This window comes from Bos taurus, chromosome 14 (assembly GCF_002263795.3).
Source record: "Bos taurus isolate L1 Dominette 01449 registration number 42190680 breed Hereford chromosome 14, ARS-UCD2.0, whole genome shotgun sequence".
Classification (NCBI taxonomy): Eukaryota; Metazoa; Chordata; class Mammalia; order Artiodactyla; family Bovidae; genus Bos; species Bos taurus.
In genome coordinates this window covers 76742532-76752023 of record NC_037341.1, presented here as the reverse complement: position 1 = coordinate 76752023, position 9492 = coordinate 76742532, and the positions used below count along the sequence as shown (strand labels likewise).

Here is a 9492-nt window from a genome sequence, read left to right as displayed (position 1 = left end):
CAAACAACAAAAGCAACTTCTATTAGCAACTGAGAGAGTAATATGATTCTTACATCATTTTCAATAGGTGATTTATCACATGTGGCCTATATAAATGATACTACTTAAATGTTTTGCTGACTATATTGACTATTTAGCTACAGTTTAGATCATTGCCTGGAATACTCCTTACAACTATGGTCCAGAAGCATAATATAGAGATACTAGTACATTAATGTGATATTACTGGTGTATGTATTTATATGTGTGTACATATAGATCTTTAGTATATATAGCTACTAGGGCTTCCCTAGCACCTCAGTTGGTAAAAAATCTGCCTGCAATGTAGGAGACCTGGATTCAATCCTGGGGTCTGGAAGTTCCTCTGGAGAAGGAAATGGCAACCCACTCCAGTACTCTTGCCTGGAGAATTACAAGGACAGAGGAGCCTGGCGGGCTACAGTCCATGGAATCGAAAAAAGCTGGACACAACTTGCAACTAACTTTCACTTTCACTGTAGTATATATAAGGGTGAGCTTACTCAACCATTTGCACACGTAAATTATCTTGGAAAGTGATGTATGTGTCTACATGGAAAATCACTCTTCAGATTAAAACACTATGTTCTATGTCTCAAAATATTTCATTTTAAGCCTAGATGATAAATCTTATTCTCTCTTCCCTTCAGCAATAATGCCACAACATTATTTATCAAAGGAACAAATATGAAAGAAAAGACATTGCTCTGAAAACAGGATGGATAGACGCCCTAGCTAACTACAAGAGGTACAGTTTCCTAAAGTTCAAACTCCTGAAAAGGGAAATGGAAGACTTAACTCTTGAGAAAGCTTCAGTGAGAGCTTTGATCTCAATTATAGGATGCTGGTGGCTCAGAGGTTAAAGCGTCTGCCTGAGATTCGGGAAACGCGGGTTCGATCCCTCGGTCGGGAAGATCCCCCGGAGAAGGAAATGGCAACCCCCTCCAGTACTCTTGCCTGGAGAATCCCATGGATGGAGGAGCCTGGTAGGCTACAGTCCATGGGGTCGCAAAGAGTCGGACACGACTGAGCGACTTCACTTTCACTTTCATGAATGGAAAGTGCATGTTTAGGTTTACGACTCATAAGGGGATATGAAGTGTTTAATAAAATGTTAAGAAAAGAGTAATGGATGGCTTTGTATGATTAATTTGAGAGAATTATCTATTTTTTTAAAGAACTCAGAAGATTGTCAAGATTGATATGTTACAGGAGATTAAAACAAATGTTACTAGTCATATATGTATTACAGATGAACAACACGGTGTACACAGCAACAGCGTTCCTTACCTGGAAGGCTGGGGTCAGGCTAGGTCCCTCCCTACCTCTGGGCAGTGGCTAGTGGCATAACCCTGCAAGTTCATTTCCTCTCTCTGGACCTCAGCTTGCCTACTCATAAAATGAATTGGACAAATTGGATCATCTCTAAAATACTTTTTGTGTACAATATCTGGCTTCTTAGTTCCTCTTAACTAAGAAATATTCACGCTCCAGTAAGCATATGCAAAATCTTAGCATTGATAGAGATAATTTGTAAATGAATACTAAGAATTAGATAATTAATCATAGGCTTGTTCATTCGACGGCAGGGCATGGTTAAAAAAGGCACACACAAAAAATCAAATTCCAGTCAGCTTTTAGTATATTAGCACGACAAAATTGTAGACATCTAAGAGTAATCTTTATAAGACTAAAATTTTCTAATTCACGTTTTCAAGTTCTTTGCCTGTTGAATGTTTTATTAAACTTAATGAAGAAATTATTTTATATTCTTTAGGCAAATATTCTTGAGGTAATGTAAAATCATCTCAGGAGAATCTAGAGGAGTAAACAGATTAGAAAGGGAGAGGGAGAAAGAAAGAGCAAGATAAGGCCCAGTGTGGCAAATGTTATCTCCTGTTCATACTGGAGAGTGGCCTGCTTAAAACAGGAAAGGCAAAATGCCAGCTAGCCCATGAATAAGCCAATAGCTTCAACTACTAAGATATTTTCATTGCTGGGTTCAAATGATATGAGATGTGTTCAGACTACAGCTGTCTCTTTTTTTTCATCAGAGAATCTCTCTTTTTTCCTCCCACTTAGGAAACATATGCCATGGCCAGACCATCTGAGAATGAATATTCTTCTTATTCCTACTCCAGTCTCCTTTTTTTTTCCTAGCTCCTTTTCTGTTGCTTGCAGCCCATGAGGAAAAGGCAGGCTGAGTGGGAGGTGAGGTAAACACTCCTTCCAATGTGGCCCCCTTGAGTCGTCACCCTGCTGATAGCTCCTCCCAGCCGCACAGGGGTGAGTGAGGTTCTCATTTCACCATTCAGAGCCCCTGCAGTCTGAAGGAAGAGAAGTGGCCGGCCACTTTCTCGGGACTTTTCCCAATTTGGGGCTATTTGGTAGCTACAGTCATACTTTTTTTGCATATGGATATCAATTGGGACGTTATTTAGTAAATACTTGTCTTTAAATGGCTCATTATTTTATTTAAATAATTTTTAAATGATGTTTTAGTAGCCACTTTAGCAAAAACAGGAGTTAAACATAAAAATACACACAATAAAAGCAATACAGTATTATTTAACTTCTGCTCAATACTGTTTCCTGCAGCAATTACAGTTTGATCTGCCCTCTCTGTTAACAAAGAAGATTGCTAAGGTGATAAAGTCTTCTTTACTTGAACCTGAGACATCTTTCCTTGACATAATCAGAAGGAATGGAAGATAGTTAAGAAAGAATTGCCTCATTTTATGATTCAGAGTTATTTAACACCTTGTGTATAATCATTAATAATCTTTCCATACAAAGCAGAACTAAAAGTAAAACAGAATAGGGTATTTTTTGATGATATCCAAGTAAAAATAAAGGCCATTTATTCTATAAAGACTCATGAATTTCAGACCGACATACTTGAAAGCAATCTAGTCCTCCAGTTTACACAGCATTTACTTTTGCGTCTTTATTAAAAATCTCCAGAAGATTTTTTAAAATAAAAGCAAAAAGAAAAATCTCTCTTAATAAATACATTATGATTTGGTTTCAGAGAGAGAGCAGTTACCTGAACAATAGGGAATGAAGCAATTGTTTATTTGCATGTCAGATAACATAGGAACAGCTGTCCCCTGGGGCTCCCCAGGTGGCTCAGTGAATCCACCTGCCAAGCAGGAGACATGGGTTCAACCCCTGAGTTGGGAAAATCCTTTGGAGAAGGAAACGGCAACCCACTCCAGTATTCTTGCCTGGAAAATTCCACGGACAGAGGAGCCTGGCAGGCTATAGTCCGTGAGGTCGCAGAGTCAGACACGACTGAGTGACTAAACGACAACCGTCCTTTGTCCTTTTAAGAATCATAAACTGAGCATTTACAATGGTTAGGCAAGATGCTCAGTGTTTTACAAACATCTTTGAATCCAATGCGTTTACAATGGGATGGGCAGCATGTTTAGTGGTTTACAGACCTTTGTGAGTCCAATGAGGTAGGAACATTGTTATCCACATTTTTGGATGAGGAAACTGGGGTCAAAGAGGAAAACAAACAAGCCCGGGTGACACAAGGAGTCAGACACGACTGAGCACACGACCAACGAAAGGTAACACGACAGTGGAGAAGGAGGATTCACGCCGGCCTGCCTGGGTTTTCTACATCAGTTATTGGATAAGGAATAGAAGAGTCTAAAAGAATAAGCCAAGATAATTACAGTTCTTGCTTTTCTCTTTATTTTTAGTTCTTACCTTCTACATGTTGCTGCTGTTTAATCACTAAGCCATGTCTGACTATTTTGTGACCCCAAGGACTGTAGCCCGCCAGGCTCCTCTGTCCATGGGATTTCCCAGGCAAGAATACTGGAGTGGGTTGCCATTTCCTTCTCCAAGCAATCTTTCTGACCCAGAGATAAAACCTCCTATATTGGCAGGGTTCTTTGCCACCAAGGTATCAGAGAAGCCCAGTTTCACTCTTTACTTAGCTCTTAATTTGTTCTGGAATCAAGTCAGGTATAGGGCGCTCTTTATTAGCTTCCAACAGGCACCTTGATATTGTGTTCACTGGCCAGTGGCTTTGAGAAGTCAAATAATAGAAAGTGAGGCTTTGAAGGGCAAGGCCTGTGATTTGGGGCTTGGAACTTGAATATGAAGACAGGACATGTTGACCTTGGTGGTTTGTAGAGGCTTCTAAAGGGTAAAAGACTGAGTTTAATACAGTGGACTTTTAATTATAACAACCCATGTAGACAGCTCTAGGCCTTTAGGTGCAGACCATGGGACTTTGACCATGGTGATTCATTGCTATAAACTTTATAGCAGCCTTGTCCACCAGCGAGTGACTCTTTTTATAGAAGCAGGTCTGTACCGAGTCTTAACAAAATGGGGGATAAGACTCAGAAAAGCCTCAGGCCTTGGGAAACCTCAGTCATGTGCCAACCAAGGAGCTTGCTTAGCAGAAATTGGTTGTGTGAGGCTGCCTGTGGTGAACTGAGAATACATGTGGCTGTCCTTAGCCTTGAACCCTGTCAGTGAGATTAGACCTTCTATGCACTGGGGGATAGAATTCCATGCACTGTTCCTTGCTGCAAAAGGATGAGTTTCTTGTATACTAGAGCACTAGGGGCTTTTCACAAGAACTCAGCTCTGCTGTCATACTGCAAAAGAGCCATAGACAACACACAAATGAAGGAACATGTTTATGAAAACAACTGTGGACCGTCAATTGTTGGCCTCTGCTTCTAATCAGGGCCAGTTAGGGCTTCCCTGGTGGCTCAGACAGTAAAGAATCTCCCCGCCTTGCAGGAGACCCAGGTTCGAGCCCTGCGTTAGGAAGATCCCCTGCAGAAGGGAATGGCAACCTACTCCAGTATTTTTGCCTGGAGAATTCCATGGACAGAGGAGCCTGGAGGGCTACATAGTCCATAGAGTCTCAAACAGACAGACACAATTGAGGGACTAACACTTAATTTAGGTAGCACTGGATTAGCTGTCCCAAACCTCATTTTGCTTTTACATCTGAAAGAGGCAGTTCTTGAGTTAATGAGGCTTGCCCACACTCAAGAATTAACTCCAGAAGCACATGCAGTTTCAAGTTGGCTCTGAATTGGTCGGTTACATATGAATTGGTTACTTGTAAATTGGTTGGTTAAACATGCTTGGGGCAGAGTTTTAAGGCTGAAGCGATTCCAAAAGAAGAGGCAGTAGAAACAGCCACTGTGGCTCAGACCTGAGCACGCCTGCTTACTAGAGAAGTGATTTCAAGTCACGGAGTAGGCCCTCCATTTCCTTCAGGAGTTGAGCAATAAAACTATGGGTTCAATGGAAATCGAGAGCTTTTCAAGAGACTGGAGCACGCCTCAATAACACCTAGTAGCTGATGTTACCACAATTGCTGATTTCGAAAGCTTGCAAGAAAGCAGCAATGTCTAAATATGTTAGCCTCCAGAAGAAAATTAAGAATAAATATAGTCGAATTTACCTCCAAGGTACAATAATACATGACGTCAAATCAAATTTACTGAGTACTATTTCCCAGATGAATTTAAATTCAATCATAGATTTTGAGCCACTGGCTCTGGAGTAACTAGCATCCTGGCAAAGCAGAAATCACATTTTTTGTCATCTGTCCTCTCTCACACCGATGTCATGAATACCTGTTAGGATCTTTGACAACACTGAATACAGTGGGTTTTCCCCAGGTTCCAGGGAAAAAATCTTTGCTCAAAATAACTGGCCCAGGGTCCTGAAGACTGGTTTGTTTTCTAAATTTGGTCATTTGGTAAGGCCAGTTCTCAGATAATCTTTTGGGACTCTCAAGTGAAACATGAGGAACTTGGCTTGAGACAGAGTTGCCTGTAGCTACTGAAGCAATCACAGCAATTCCTAGGCATCAAGAACCATCTGGCTGAGACTGAACAGAACTGGAAGTTGGGATGGTTAATGAATTTTGTACTTTAGTTCCTGTGAACTTAATCCACAGGACAAGAAGATTTGATTGTAGACTTGATGCTTTGTACTTTGAATTCTGGGGATTTAATCTTTGGATTTTAATTCCCTTTGGCAATCTGAAAATGAGATTTTTTTTTAAATTTATTTATTTTGGCCACCTAATGTGAAGAGCTGACTCATTGGAAAAGACCCTAATGCTGGGAAAGATTGAAGACCGGAGGAGAAGGGGGACACATGGGTTGAGATGGTTGGAGGGTATCATCAACTCAGCGGGCATGAGTTTGAGTGAACTCTGGGAGATAGCGAAGGACAGGGAAGCCTGGCAGCTGCATCCGTGGCGTTGCGAGGAGGCAGACGTGACTGGGTGGCTGAACAACAACAAGTGAAGGACAGTTGCTTTACAACTTTGTGCTGGTTGCTGTCATACATCACGAATCAGCCATGGGCTCACAGGTCACCTCCCTCTTGAACCTCCCCGCCACCCCATCCCACCCCTCTAGGTTGTCACTAAACACCATTTAGAGCTTCCTAAGTCACACGGCAAATTCCCACTGGCTCTCTGTTTTGCATATGCAGCAGCAGCAGCCACAGCTACATGTTTCCATGTCATCTCTTCATCCGCCCACCATCTCCTTCCCCACTGTGTCCACAAGCCTGTTCTCTATGTCTGCATCTCTGTTGCTGCCTGCAAACAGGTTCACCAGGACCATCTTTCTAGATTCCATACATATACATTGATCATTGATTTACGATATTTGTTTTTCTCTTTCTGTCTGTCTTCACTCTGTATAATAGGCTGTAGTTTCATCCATTTCATTAGAACTGACTCCACTGTGTTCCTTCTTGTGGATGCGTAATATTCCGCTTCTTTATCCATTCACCTGTCAATGGACATCTAGGTTGCCACCATGCAGTAGCTATTGTAAATGGTGCTTCAGTAAACAACGTGGTACTTGCGTCTTTTTCAATTACGGCTTTCTCGGGGTGTATGTCCAGTAGTTGGATTGTTGGCTCATATAGCAGTTTTATTCTTACATGTAAAAGAATGACAATAGAACACTTCCTAACACCAAACACAAAAATAAACCCAAAATGGGATAAAAACATAAATGTAAGACCAGAAACTATAAATCTCTTAGAGAAAAACATAGGCAGGATACTCTATGACATAAAGCACAGAAATATCCTCTATGACCCACCTCCTAGAGTAATAGAAATAAAAACAAAAATAAGCAAATGGGACCTAATTAAACTTAAAAGCTTTTCACAGCAAAGGAAACTATAAACAAGGTGAAAAGACAACCTTCAGAATAGGAGAAAATAATAGCAAAAAACTGACAAGGATTAATTTCCAAAATATGCAAGCAACTCATGACACTCAACACCAGAAAAAACAAACAACTCAACTCAAAAAATGGACAGAAGATCTAAATAGACATCTCTCCAAAGATGTCCAAAGACGCAGATGGCTAAGAAACACATGAAAAGATGCTCAACATCGCTCATTTTTAGAGAAATGCAAATCAAAACTGCAACGAGGCATCACCTCACACCATCAGAATGCCCATCATCAAAATCTACAAACAATAAATTCTGGAGAGGGTGTGGAGAAAAGACAAGCCTCTTGCCCTGTTGGTGGGAATGTAAGTTGATGCAGCCACTGTGGAGGACGGTTTGAGGATGGGTTTTATTTTCAAATGTAGGGTACTTCATTACTCTCATTTACTGCTGGGTTCTGTGATCGATTCGATGACTCCACCCTGATACTCGCTGCCCACGTAGTTTTAAAGAATGGGACTACTGGTGGGGGCGGGGGTGGAGCTGAGTACTTTCCACCTGTGTTTTTCTTTTTGTGTAAGGGAAGTGTCATTTCCATTACACTCCTGGCATCTTTGACTTAATTTTATGAGTTTTGGAAGAAAAACTGGACAAGTGGAGTCTGACCCTCTCCTTTCCCTCCTTTTTCTCTTGGGGATAAGCTGGCCTGCGAGTCACACATTCTGCTCAGCAACTCCTTACTGGAAGCATTATAGAGTCAATCTTTGCCCCTAAGTAGGGAGGCTGCCCAAGTTTTGCACTGCCCACGCCTTGGGCTTGGTTATATGAATTAACTGCACTGCTGAGATTCCTGAGGCAGAATCATAAAATGAAAAATTGCTGATGACTATTGCTGTCAAGCATTGGAAAAGCAGTGTGGGTGTGTGAAAGCTGTGCTGTTCTGTAACAAAGTATCCATCAGTCAACCTTTTTATGGAATTGTGCAAGAAAGTCAGACGTGGGGACTGATCATGAGAAAGAAGTGATGAGTTTTGCTGGAAATAAGCTGAAATTGAGATACAGTGAGAAATCCAGCAACTGAGAGAGAGATGAAAAAAGTTAGTATAAGATTTGGGGTCATGGGCATGATTGATATTGGACTCTAGGGTCAGGTGAAAACAACTTAGAAAAGAAAGGGCATAAGGATGCATTGAGAATTACCCTTAAGCAATACAGACAACTTTGGAAAAGGAGGAGAAAAAAGCATCAGTGAAGCACTTCTAGACCATTTACACAGGAGGAAATTGTAATGTTTCCAATAAAAAAAGATGATGGGCGGTAGGGCATGTTTCCAGAAGGAGAGATCGCTGAATACTGTGAGACTGGCAAACAGAATGGATTGAAAATCTATCATTAGGTTCAACACCACGTGGTAAAGTTTTAAGAAAAATGTTGTCAGGGTCATGCTGACATTTTCTTCTTCGTGTTTTGAGATACCAGAAGGTACTTGAAGACAAAGGAAATGCAACCTAAGGAGAGTTTCCTAGAAGTTAATGGAAGTGTTAGAACACAGTTTATGTCTCTAATTTTTAATTATTTTTAACAAACCTTCAGAGAAACTGTTCTGAGTAATCATTTTTAGGGAATTGTGCAAGAAAGTCAGATGTGTAGATGTCCACATTCCACGTTAGATGTATACATTCTCTTTGTGTTCACTCTTTGCGACCCCATGGACTGTAGCCTACCAGGCTCCTCCCTCCATGGGATTCTCCAGGTAAGAGTACTGGAGTGGGTTGCCATTTCCTTCTCCAGGGAATCTTCCCAACCCAGGGATTGAACCTGGGTCTCCTACATTCCAGGCAGACGCTTTAACCTCTGAGCCACCAGGGAAGCCCTAGTTTACCTGAATAGTCCAGTTTGTGCCTCTTGTCCTGGTGTAATTATCGGTGGCACTTATTCCTCTCAGAAGCATTCTTGGGCTAACGATTAATCATATAGTTCCCCTACTCTTACCTCTGAGTTTCTCTACATTATATTCCAGCGTAAGATTCCTCAGTGCTACATTCTGCCCGACAAATGTAGTTGTCATGGTATTTAAAATCAGTCACAATAAAATAAGTACTATGTATTGGTCAAAATGTGTGCACTTGTAAGAATATTAGAGCTTACTGATTGAGAATCACTGTTCAAGAAAAGTATAAATAAAGGCAGGAGATAGAATGGCAATAGAAATCACAAAGAGGTGACAGTGGCTGGAAACTAATTTAGGACTGCTGCTGCTGCTGCTGCTAAGTCGCT

At 41.1% G+C, this 9492-nt stretch overlaps 1 non-coding gene across 1 annotated transcript; it reads right to left on the bottom strand.

Annotated features, from left to right (window-relative positions):
- Nucleotides 1-9012: 9012 nt before the first annotated feature.
- Nucleotides 9013-9084, bottom strand: TRNAS-GGA (transfer RNA serine (anticodon GGA)). The gene has a single exon. It is a non-coding gene; the product is annotated as a tRNA-Ser (tRNA).
- Between the last annotated feature and the right edge of the window lie 408 nt (nucleotides 9085-9492).